Source organism: Notothenia rossii (genome assembly GCF_949606895.1).
Source record: "Notothenia rossii genome assembly, chromosome: 8".
NCBI lineage: Eukaryota > Metazoa > Chordata > Actinopteri > Perciformes > Nototheniidae > Notothenia > Notothenia rossii.
The window spans coordinates 46243481-46255893 of NC_136906.1; the positions used below are offsets into that span (position 1 = coordinate 46243481).

The following is a 12413-nucleotide window of genomic DNA, read 5'->3' on the forward strand; positions in this document are numbered from 1 at the left end:
CACATTTCATTAGTAATGCGTTACATTACTTCGTTACAGCAAAAAGTAATATATTACTGTGACTTCGTTACTTTTGTAACGCGTTACACCCAACACTGGCGGAGTGATACTGTGTGTATGCACTGCAAGTCCGCATCTAGGACGGATCTATGTATCATGGCTGTAGACCTGTTAAGTAATAAAGATACCTCATACAAAGGTCTACGGATAACTTATTACTCTCCAAGACCTGCGGTCAACTACAGTATATAGCATAAAGGACTATTACACCGTCTTTCTTGAACAATCCGAAGTGTTGCCAAACGTTTGATTGGTAGGTATTTTTTGGTGCGCTGTGTTTCTCTTTCTCCTCAACTTCCGTGTGTGTTGATAACTGAGACTCTCGGCCTCCGTAGTGGCGAAGCAAATATCAAAGATCGTCTCTGCTGAGCGTTGACAAGATGAGGGGATTTTATATGAATGAATCGTTTTTTTACCAATGCAAAGACGCTACGCAATCGATGCATCGCGAGTTCAACCCGGTTCAACCCAAACTGTAGCCGATGTGCACTCTTTCAACCGGTGCACTCGCATCTTGAACGTTTATGCCGGTGCACTGATGCGAATCGGTGAATCTTAACATCTCTAGTCTGTGTGTGGGGGGGTGTTAAAGTCCCGGTCCAGTGGGAGCAGGGTGGAGAGGTGAGCTATACCTCATTCACACCAACGTTATTTCAGGGCCGGTTCGGAGCTGGAGCTGGAAAAGCACCGGGTTTTCCTCTTCACACCGCAGCGGAGCAGCCTCTTAGCTCTGGAATCCGGTTCGTTTCAAGCACCAAAAATTTCCGGCCAGAGCAAAAGCACCACATACGTCACGCTTACGTCGAGGCGGGGGCAGGGGCAGGGGCAGGGGCGGGATCAACTCCTGAACAACAACAAAAAGCCGGCGTTTTATACAGTTTGTACACAACAATAGAGAAACTTAACAAGCAGCAGTGGTCCACTGAAGAGACCAGCTACCTACTGGGAATCTGGTCTTCCGAAGAGGTACAGAGGAAGCTGGAGCACAATCGGCCATTGTTGTTGTTGTCGGTGTCAGCTGTGAGGGGTTTCCGCGCGGTTTGGCTTTATGAAGCAGGCACGCAAACGGTTACGTCATGACGCAAACGATGAAGCAATGACGCAGCACCAGTCGGACTCTGGGCAGTGTGAAAAGAGCCGGAGCTAAACCGAAGAACCGGTTCTGAACCTGAAAAGCTCTAGCACGGAGCTTGAACCGGAGTTGCGTTGGTGTGAATGAGGTAGTAGAGGGGAGAGAAGGGAGAGAGGGGAGAGAGGGGAGAGGTGGGAGGAGGGGGAGAGAGTTCAGCCTCCTGACAGCCTGGTGGACGAAGCTGTTTTTCGATCTGGTTGTGCTCGACCTCAGGCTGCGGAACCTCCTCGCTGAAGGCAGGAGGGTGAAGAGGCAGTTGGAGGGATGGGTGGGGTCACCAACAATGCTGAGTGCTCTGCGGGTAGGGCGAGTGTTGTAAATGTCCAGGAGTGACGGGAGTGAGGCACCGATGATCCTCTCAGTCAGCAGTGTTCACAATGCGCTGCAGGCCGGGTCTTGCAGTTGGATGTTGTGCAGCTTCCAAACCGAACCGTGATGCAGCTGCTGAGGATGCTCTCGATGGTCGTGTATTTTCAAATTCTAGCGATCTCGAGCCGGTTCTTCAATCTTACATATCGAGCCTTCATTGTAACAGTCGCGGGTACACTGTGTGTGTGCGTATTCCACTGTAGTGCCCAGGACATTAATGGGAAACCTTAAATGTTTGAGCACCCTCTATGAAACGTCAAGCTACCCCACAGCACCCCCAAAAGAAAATATCTGGCGCCGCCACAGCTTATCCTTGGCTGTAGCTGCAGCGTACCAGATGGTGATGGAGGAGGTGAGGATGGAGGTGTAGAAGTTCACCATCATCGTCTTTGGCAGTTTGAATTTCTTCAGCTGCCTCAGGAAGAGCATCAATCCTCTGCTGTGCTTTTTTGATGAGTTCCTGGGCGATGATGGTGGCCAGGATGGAAGCAGAAAGACTCCACGGCAGTGACTGGGGATTCACACAGAGTGATGTACTTTATTAATCCCAATTTTGGGAATTGTTTTAATTGTTGATGGTGATAGGTGTCTTTCAGCTTGTCTCTGTCTCTGGTTTAGGGAAACACATGTTCTAGTTAATTCCTGAAGAGTTGTATACACTCACCAGCAGCAGGTTTTGTAGTGAAATTATGACATTGTGAATAACATGGTGTAAAAACTACATTTGCCACTTCCCGCTGTAAAAATGTAGGCTAAGGCATGTATCATTAAATAAATCAGAGCTTGGTCTAGAAGGAATGGTAACATAAAACAATATCAATATATTATTGACATGTCATTATCGTCAGACCACAGCAGACACTTCATTCATATCTATCCCACTTCTCCTGCACCCTTTCCTGCAGAAACTCTTGTTCTGTTGTCCTCAGCCTGCATCTCCTGCAGCGGCAGCACTCTCTCCTCCCTCAGCGCAACTTTTGGAAAGTGAAAAAAAGAAAAGCAGCTCTCCTTCTCGCGATATCAGCTTCCTTATGCAGCCGCCATATTCTGTGACAGTATTTTGATTCGTATCTGCTGGAAGTGAGGAAAAAGAGAAAAGTGAAGGGCTGTCGAGGGGAGGGGGGGCTGAAGAAGAGGAGCTGTCAAAAAGTGATTCCCTATTCTCTATCAAACGGCGGAGAGCTGGGGCCAGGTATCCCATTAACGCTGTTTCGAGGACACACAAGGCCCGGAGCCTCGGTGCAGTTGGCTCTTCATCTCCCTGGTAGTAGCTGGACTCCTCTCGGCTTCGACTGTCCCAGCTCCGCGGCCCTCTGGAGGTCCGGCGGCGGTGTCGGGTGTTGAAGGCGGCCTGGGGAGCGGCGGCGGCGGCAGCGGAGACGGAAAGGTAACTACATGAAGTGGACTTGCTTCAGGCTCTGCCCCGTGCTCCACAGCCGGGAGCAAGCCGTTAAACAGCGGTACTGTGAAATAAAAAGCATCAGAGCGCCCTGTGCGATAAGAGCTTTTTAACACCGTCCCTCTCGGTTATATAGTGAAACGTTTCAGATGTAGAAAATGTTTTTGTCTGGAGCTAGCCGCTAGCTGCGTTAGCTCAGTTGGCTAACTTGTTTGGAGGCTGTTGCCGTCTCGGCCGAGTTGGCAAACCTCCGTCTGAAGTTTAAAAGAAAAATATTTTCAGGCCGCTTTAATGTAGATATCTGTGAATAACGTTATATATCATGTGCCTTTTATTTTAGCAAACACTGCCTGACGCTATATTCTCTGTAGACCATGTTGGGATACTTTTTCCATCGAGCTCTCTGAAACGTCGTGGATGGAAATGTTAAATCAGGAAAACTTCACTGAACCGCCTTATACACCAAGCTTCAGAATACAGCTGGTACACCTCATTTAGTTTTTGATTCCTTTAATATAACACCGAAACTGTGTGTTTGTTTAAGCAACCTTCCATTTTGTAACAGTTTTGTGTCAGCGAATGATACACAAGGCAATCTTCCTCTAAGCTTCGCTAAATGATTGCTGTCTGTTTTAAAGTTACCACGAAGCACATATAGCACAAATTAGTTACATTACAGTGAGTAAGTTAAACTAATGATATATGATAACTGCAGTCTGAGTTCGGTAGTTTTATGTAATCTGCTGATGGCCAGTTTGGTGCTTTCTGACATTTTCCTCCTGGATATGATGTTCCCGGTTGGTTTTATTTGGGATGGAAACTTAATAGGGGGTGGGTCTGGGCCTTTGACAGCTCAGTACTTGTTTGTATTCTTGTTTCAGTTAAGATGAGAGATGTTCATCATGAGCTTCTCTAACCTGTCATGATTTACACTTTTCTAACATGTTTATTCTTGTGAGGCCAATATAGCTGTTGGCACAGGTGGCACATTTTGAGCAATTCTTTAAGATGTATATTTGTTTGTGAGCCAACATTATTGGAAGCCAAGAGACATGGTATTTGTTTCATAGTTTTGACAGAACATGGTTAAGTCATTTTAGCAAACTTCAGTTTCAAGGTAGGTATATCTCTGCCATTGCCTTGTCTTATAGCTTGTTTTTATGCAGTCTCAGTTACATTTAATCATGCAGTTATAAAACACATACTTTCTTGATAGGTAATTTGTGGTGGTCTACACTGGCAAAGTGTTATGTTAATATTAACAGCAGCCACCAGTTAAAATATGCAAAACATTGGTTGTGCTTTATGGCAAGTACATCTTATCCGACTGTCTTTTCTTATTTGACTATAAAGAGCTCAGAGTCCCTTTTCTGTCGCCCTCTGAACACCTCCAATCTAAACGGTGCTGTCAAAGCTACACTGTAAGGGTGTATATCATTCATTAGCAGCTTGTGCCTGTCTTGACTTGCAGTCAACATTGCACTTCCTGACCAATAAGCTACCATAGCCCACTGTTTATAGGTGCAGACCCCTAACTGAAACCATGTGTGCCTGTAGCAGGGCAAATATGTTGTTAAGAGGCCTTGCTTATATGCCACTCTTTTGAGAGCCCGCACCTAATCCTCGGAGCCTGTTTGGTAATGCTAAATCAGGATTTGGATCAGGAAATGCACAAAATAGCAAGCTTCTAATTGCTTTTTTGAGTGTCATTTTGAATATGTTAACAGGTAAAATCTACACAACTAAGTCCGGGCACAGATTATAGATATTTCTTAACTCGGAGTGTCCAAGTTGGCTTAATTCTTGTTGACAGAGGTGAAAAATTGGGTTGACTTGATGTGTTAGCTTTGGTACAATAAACAAACGGGACTAACACTTGTGTTTAAGAACTTTTACAACAAGCGGCGGTTGTGGCATGTTCTGTCGAGCTCTGTGCCAATACTTTAATCTTCTTTCCAGAAAAACCTGTTTCCTGATTATCATTCGCAGTTTGCACAACGTATCACCAATCAGAGCAGAGAGTTGGGGTGTGTAGTTTTAGCCCTGTCACCAGGGGAGGGGAAATTACTACATTTGACTGTGTTTGGATGGAGTACAAATGCTTGTTGTTTGGATCAACAGGGCAGTCAGTTCAATGCTGGCTTACCTTTCTCTGTGTTTCAGAACAGCTTGTCTTTTAGAGGCTACATATTTTGAGTTGTTCAACTTGATGTTCTTTCAAACAGCTCTCTAAAATAAGTATCACATAGCTGGAATGGAAGGATCCATCCCATTATGCCCATTGCTGCAGTTTCAAGAAGAGGGCTTGGTGTTTTCAACCCTCCCCCACTGCAGTGTGTGGCTGTCAGGAAGAGAGGCTCTTATTGAAGCCCCCTCCCCCTGTTGAGCTCTCCTGACTTCTTCGCTTTAAACGGAGTCCTCCATTACACATGCTGCCTGCTCATGGTCCTCTCCAGTTCAAGGGTTAAGTTGCATGCATGGGGGCTGATTTTGCAGAGTGCATTTTTTAGGGTCGCCAATTTTGCAGTGGCTTTGCAAATTGTCCACAACTATGATCACACACAATTCATGATCTGCTTTTCTGTAGCACTTTGTAGTTATGCATCATTTAATTGTTTTGACGCTGTAAAGCTGCATTCATTTTTGGATTTTTATTTTGGTTATTCGAGGCAGAATAACTCCCCAACAAGCTCATGAACCCACAGCCTTGATAAATTCTGACCCTTTCATAATTTTCTTTTCTAAATATTTTCACATTCTGCAGACCCTCATAAGCATTTATATGGAACTGTGTTTCTGCAACTGCTGTATGCAAGTCCAAAATGAGGCTACCTTTCCAGGTTGGTGGCTAGATGAACCGCTGTGATTAACACTTCTTCTCTAGTTCTTACATGCTTGACGTTTTTGACCAGTTTAGCATTTAACTTAAGGCCCCTCGACACACCAAACCCCTTATGGGATGTCAGCCATGTTTTTTGGTGTGTCCTGCATTGTATGCACTTTTAGCTAATTAAACACTTTGATTGGTTGTTCAGTTTCAGTGAATCAGCGACATGGCCTGGAATGCAAGTGGTGGGTTCAAATCCTGTGAACAAGTTTTAATGTACGTAGCATAACAACGAGTACACCCATAGTCCTACTTCTTCAGGCTCCTGATGTTATGTAGAGTTACTCCCCCTTACAGAGGTGCAGAATGTATGTGATTGCTGGCCATTGTCTTTGTGTTGTGTTTAAATGTCAGCTCTGCCCATACTAGTTATTTGATGTTGGTTTGGTGTGTCGGGGCCTTTAGTTTGTACATGCAATTCTGGGCAGCCTCCGTTTGGTTTGCTAAAGCTTGTTTGCTCAACACATTTGCCTGCTGCTAAAAAACCGTTTGAGATGAGGTTTGTATGAGGTGAAACACAGTACATCTGCACTGTGAAACCGAAACAGAAGACTTAATGAGGCCAAAAAGCTCCTTTTTTAAAGCTAAAGTGTTGGTTGATGATTTGTTATAAGTGAAGCTTTAAAAGAGGCTGTTTTTATTTATAATTTTGTCTAAATAAGATGTAAAGTTACATTTATTTAGCAGACATGATGACAAGCCAAGTTTTATATGACAGGCTGACTAACTGCATAGGTGTTGCTGTAATGCACAGATGATTAGGTTATCCAGATAAGGTCATGGAGAGATGAATATTGGGTCATGTCTGTTCGGTCGAATGATAAAGACTATGGATGATAAAAGAGAGTAGCGATGTTCTGGTTGCTCACCACATGTGTACGCTCTTCCATATGGTAGATCTGGAAAGTGAGTGCCACTGACCGTTTCCTTATTTAGTGGCTCGAAACTAGATGTTTCCTCTCAGCTCTCAATGCCTGTGTTGGTTGTCATTTAGAGCATTTGTTAGATGTTCCTTTATATTTGGATGAAGTGGGTCGTCTCATTATATGACTGATTCCTCAAAACAATCAAGAACTTAGTTTTGGACTGAGCAGCACATTTAAAAAATGTAAATACAACTGCGGACAAACCTTGAGTTCACTGTCTGCGCTCTTTTACTTCACATTGCGTTCATATTAGGGGTGTAACGGTATATGTATTTGTACCAAAATTCTTCGGTACGGGCCCTTCGGTTCGGTACACGTGTGTACCGAAGTGTACTGAACTAATATAACGTTAAACGTAAAAAAATTAGAACGTGAACAACTTTTTGGAAGTAATCTCAAGTGCTGCGTCGCAGCATTCAGAGTAATTTGCTCACATTGGGTTCAACGCGTCATAGAGCGACCAAGTCATTGCATTGGACGAGAGGCATACTATGAGAGCTGGTCAGAGGGATGCGTTCAAATTTAGTCAGTTATTTCAGGAACTGTCGGAATGGCGAACGCAGACAAAGTTGAGCTCGAAAATCCTCCAGCATCATTGAAGTCTCCGGTTTGGGAACATTTTGGTTTCGCAGTTACGTAAAAGGGCTGCAACAAACGACTAATATGTTAATCGATGAATCTATCGATTAATGAAACGATTAATCGACTATTCCGACTATTATGCCTTGCACAATTTCTCAAACGCTCTTATTTAGCCATCAACTTTTAGATTTAGCTTGAGGTTGTTTTAGGCATGTGGAAACTAACAATGAAGACAATAAAGATAAATACTTGATTCAAAAATACATATATTATTAAATTAACTAACCAAATTGTGAACAAAATTAACATAGCTTTTTATTTAAATTAAAATAAATAATATTTTAAATAAATAATATTTCAAAAGAAACAATGTTTTAAGAAATCGTATAATGTGATAACATAATTGTAAACAGAATAGATGAAACTTTAACAAAATAAATAACTCAGTTACCTCTAATCATTAACCCATGTTTGTATAATTGTGTTAACTCCGTGTGTTGCTGCTAGCATACATAATACCTGACGTGGAAACGTTACTCGTGGATGGGACTAAAGAGCTACTAGAAAGACAGTCGAACCCGGTGCATTCCTCCGTCTGAATGTGGTGCACTTTTGCTAAATGTTTAGACAAATTCCTTGTGTTACCGCCCTTACATGCATACATCTTTTTGCATATTAGAAACGAGTTGGCGACACTAAGACTGCGATATAATGTTTATGTAGCAATAATACATATGACATATTTTTTAAATGTCTCCAGTACCGATAAAAAGACATATCACGTTGGAGCTTAACTGCGCGTAAAACACACGTGATGAAGTCACCAACGAATCGACGACTGAATTAGTTGGCAACTAATTTAGTCATCGATTTTAATCGATTAAGTCGATAAGTTGTTGCACCCCTATTACGTACAAGGATGACGGGCAAATACAGGTGGACTGAACCAAAGCTGTTTGTCGGCATTGTTCAACTAAAATTGGATACGCGGCCGGCAATACATCAAACTTGCACACTCATTTGAAAAGGCATCACCCGAACGTGAATATCACTGGAACCAAAAGAAAAAAGACTGAAGTGCAAACCCAACTCCCACTAGCATTTAAGCCTCCACCACTCGCAAAAAGTTCAGACTGAGCCAAAGCTATTACAAATGCCAAATATCTTTAAGTTGCCATGTTGGCAAAGTGCTACCTGGCTGTATCTGCTACCTCTGTCCCTAGCGAGAGGGTGTTCTCCACAGCAGGAGACATTGTTAGTGCCAGCAGATCTGCCCTTTCGGGCAGGCAATGTGGACAAGTTAATTTTTCTTTAAAAAAAACATGAAAATACAATGACAAGCAAGTTATAATGTCAAACTGGCTGCTTAGGTACTTGTACAGTAAAGTTCAAATACAGATTATTTCAGTTCATCGAAATGCTGCACCTTAATGTTTATTTTATTTTGTATTTATTTGAGTGAATATTCACAGTTTAATAATAATTAAAATATATATATTTTATGTTTTGTGATAATTTTTTCTGCTGTACCGAAAACGTACCGTACCGAACCGTGACCTAAAAACCGAGGTACGTACCGAACCGAAATGTTTCTGAACCGTTACACCCCTAGTGCATATGTGCACATGTGCACACATGTACACCGGGGAGTGGCCCTATAAAACGACATATGCACAGAGCAGTTTGAGCAGTAGAGGGTTAATTGTCCTGGTTACCTGCGGGTTGGAGAATTTACCTGGCAGCTTTTTGGTCCTTTCCCTGGAACATTTGGCTACCAAGTAATAAAACGTGCAACAAAAGAAAAGAAAAAACAATCAGAGGGTGGGAAACACCTGGTCCCATTGCGACAACTTGTAAAATGCTCTGCTACCACAAGCTTTGATGCCCGTAAAACAACAATTTTTAACAAAAAATGGCCAAGACTGCTTTTAAGTTACATCCATAAATGATCACATTAGCCCATATTGTTTTAAGAGAAACGTGTTGTCGAGCGAGTGTCCATGAGTATATGCTGCAGGAAGCTAAAGCAAGAACAGTTGACAACACGTTTGCAACAAGGATTTGACTCATCTAAATATTTGTAGTGTGGCAGAGCCATAATCAGGGTGCACTTTTGGGGAAACCAAGGCAATTAGAAACCAAGAACAAAACCTTTTTTGTACATCTTTATTTCCGCTGGAAAGTTGGGCATTTTAACATTGGAGGGGGGCTGCCTCCCTTTTTGAGCCAGCCCATAGTGGCTGTTCACTGAATGTATGTGTATAGGTAGCAGGTCCTCCTGGCTCTGCTATTATGCATTACTATGTTCATACAGTAGCTCAGAATGGTCAAACCAAAATCTGTCTCTACAGAGGGCCTTTTGCATCTTTACGCTTTTCCCCACTGTAAACACACTTGAAAAAGAAGGGGGGAGATATCTGCAACCTCACTGCCACCTCAGAGAAACTACATCCTACCTTTTTTAAGTCATCATGATAACATTTCATGTTTAGTCAGAAGAATATTCTTCTTACATAGCAAAAAAACTCAATACATGATGGATCGGTTCATTTACTTGTGTCATAACAGGAAGGCCTGGAAGAACAGATGATATGCTGACTTTTGCATACTGAACCAGAATATTAGTCTAAAGAAGTTTCAGTTACATCATTTAGCCTAAATGTTCCCTGCTAAATGTTCACCTAGTTAGTTTAATAGTGCAGTCCTTACTCATCAGCATGTGGAATATAATATGAAGTCCACTGTTAATTATAGTTGAATGTTTGTAAAGTTACTGTTAATCTTTATTGTTGTAAGCAACAACTCTTAATCTCAGTGATGAATACAAGAAAAACAAATCGACAACTGCAGAAAGTTTCCCATGCCAATGTCATTATTCGTTAGCTAACGTTGGAGACAAAGATGAGGGTTCATTAACCCTAATACCACCAAAGCAAGCACACTGGTGGATAGTTCAGCTAAATACATACCATCATAATAGACACTTGTAATGTTACATATTAAATAATGCTTGAATGCAGTGAAATAATTAAAAAGCTGCTTTTTTCAAGGTTCTTTGCAGAAAATTGTTATGAAATAGGATGCACTGCTATATGAAGGTAGATATGGTACAAAATGCGAGAGATTGTAAAACCTGATGTGAGCACTTGCAGAAAAAAAATCTGAGCTTGGGCGCATACATTTACACTTGTATAAAATATCAACGTATCTGTGAACGAAATTTGAAGTCACAAAAAGAAAGAAAAAACGTTTCGTAGCTTGTAGAAAAAAATGAACTTTGTGATGAAATGTTCACTTGCAGAAAAATATATATATTTAATATATCTTCCATTACAACTGCAACTGGGTTATTACAACCTCTCAAATCAGTCATTACAACTTCACAAATCTGCTCTGTGGCAGTATAAATCGCAGAATCTGCGGCCTTGACTTTTGCTACACTTCTTGCAATGAATGTGTCGCTAAAGTCATTTTCGCCTGTAGATGTGGGGAGAGGAAGGGGGCTTGGAGCAAAGGGGCGGAGCTAAGGGGCGGAGCTAAGGGGCGGAGCTATCAGAACGACGAGGTGCAAGCTCGGGTCACTCACAGTCACAGCCATAATCTGTTGCCCCTTTCACACCAACGCAGCTCCCGTTCTAACTCTGTGCTAGAGCTTTTCTGGTTCGGAACCGGTCTTTCTTTTCCGTCCCCGTTTTGTTCACACCGCCCAGAGCCCGACTGGTGCTGCCGCTGCTGCGTCATGACGTCACCGTTTACGTCACTGATTTTCCCACCAACAGCACTCACAACAACAGCAATGGGGGACTGCATCGGGTCGATGACTGTTACTTTTAATCATACGGCGGCCGCTGTAAAGTATTCACTGTCTGACTGTCAAACAAGCAGCTGATACATATCCTCAATTCCCCATAAGTGAATGTGTGTCAGTCTGAATTGACGCTGTTTGGCATCACAACGCTGTTATGAACGTTTCTCTGGTATATAATGGGTGATGTTAGCATAGCAACCAAAGCTAAACTGACTATATTGACTACTTGTTGCTATCCTATTGTGGCATAAGAATTTTTCTACAGGCACATTTTACCGGCGTATTTTTCATTATGATTCTACTTGTGATAGTCGGACATGACAACCTAAGCCGCCCATGTATTGATTCCATCTGATAGCTGCTATAATACAAAACAAAACGTCTGCCTGCTCTCCACAATGATCAATAACAGCGAATGGATGGTCAAAGTAAGGTGCAAATAAACAGAATCACACGAAGCCTGGTTAGTGTTTTTTTTTTTTTTACAAGTGTCTGGTTGTGTTCTAGTCACTTTGCTCAGCGCTACTGCTTGTTTCAACTTTTATTTGCCGTCCTCTCCATAAACTTTTCGAGCTTGGTAAGAACCGGCTTTCGGGGAAAAGAGCCGGCTCAGCTGCGGCGTGAACAGGAAAAAACGGTGCTTTTCAGGCTCTAGCTCCAAACCGGCCCTGGAACCGCGTTGGTGTGAAAGGGGCATATGGGCCCCGCAGTCATCCGGTTCGACCTGGCTATGGCTGTGACTGTGTGAGAGTGACCCGAGCTTGCACCTCGTCGTTCTGATAGCTCCGCCCCCTTCGCTCCAAAGTGAACATTTGATCACTAAGTTCATTTATTTTCTACAAGCTACAAAACATTTTTTTTCTTCTGTCACTTCAAATTTGGTTCCCAGATACGTGGATATTTTATAAAAGTGTAAATGTATGCACACAAGCTCAGATTTTTTTCTGCAAGTGCTCACATCAGGTTTTACAAGCTCTCGCATTTTGCACCATATCTACCTTCATACATAGCCATCAATTAAACCTGTTAAGCACTGAGCCTGTTTTTCAGGTCTCAGGCTCGAAAATTACATTTCCAGAACAAATGAACATAACTTCACTTCTAAAAGGGGAAAATTAATAATCTTTTTTCTCAAAGTAATGATAAACCTGGGAGTTGGAGGTAGAAAAGTCAGAATCAATATAGATGTTTTTTATTTTAAAGAAAATTCAGATTGAACATAGTAAAAAAACTGTAAATTATAGTGTCCG

General features: G+C 42.3%; 1 protein-coding gene across 2 annotated transcripts in view; it reads left to right on the forward strand.

Moving 5' to 3' along the window:
* Positions 1-2577: 2577 nt before the first annotated feature.
* Positions 2578-12413, forward strand: part of tab2 (TGF-beta activated kinase 1 (MAP3K7) binding protein 2) — a 43078-nt gene continuing 33242 nt past the window's right edge. The window contains exon 1 of one of the 2 annotated variants that reach the window (XM_079642391.1): positions 2578-2948. The gene's annotated coding sequence lies outside the window, so the exon portion shown is untranslated. The remainder of the gene's footprint in view (positions 2949-12413) is intronic. The other variant, XM_079642389.1, reaches the window with a different exon arrangement.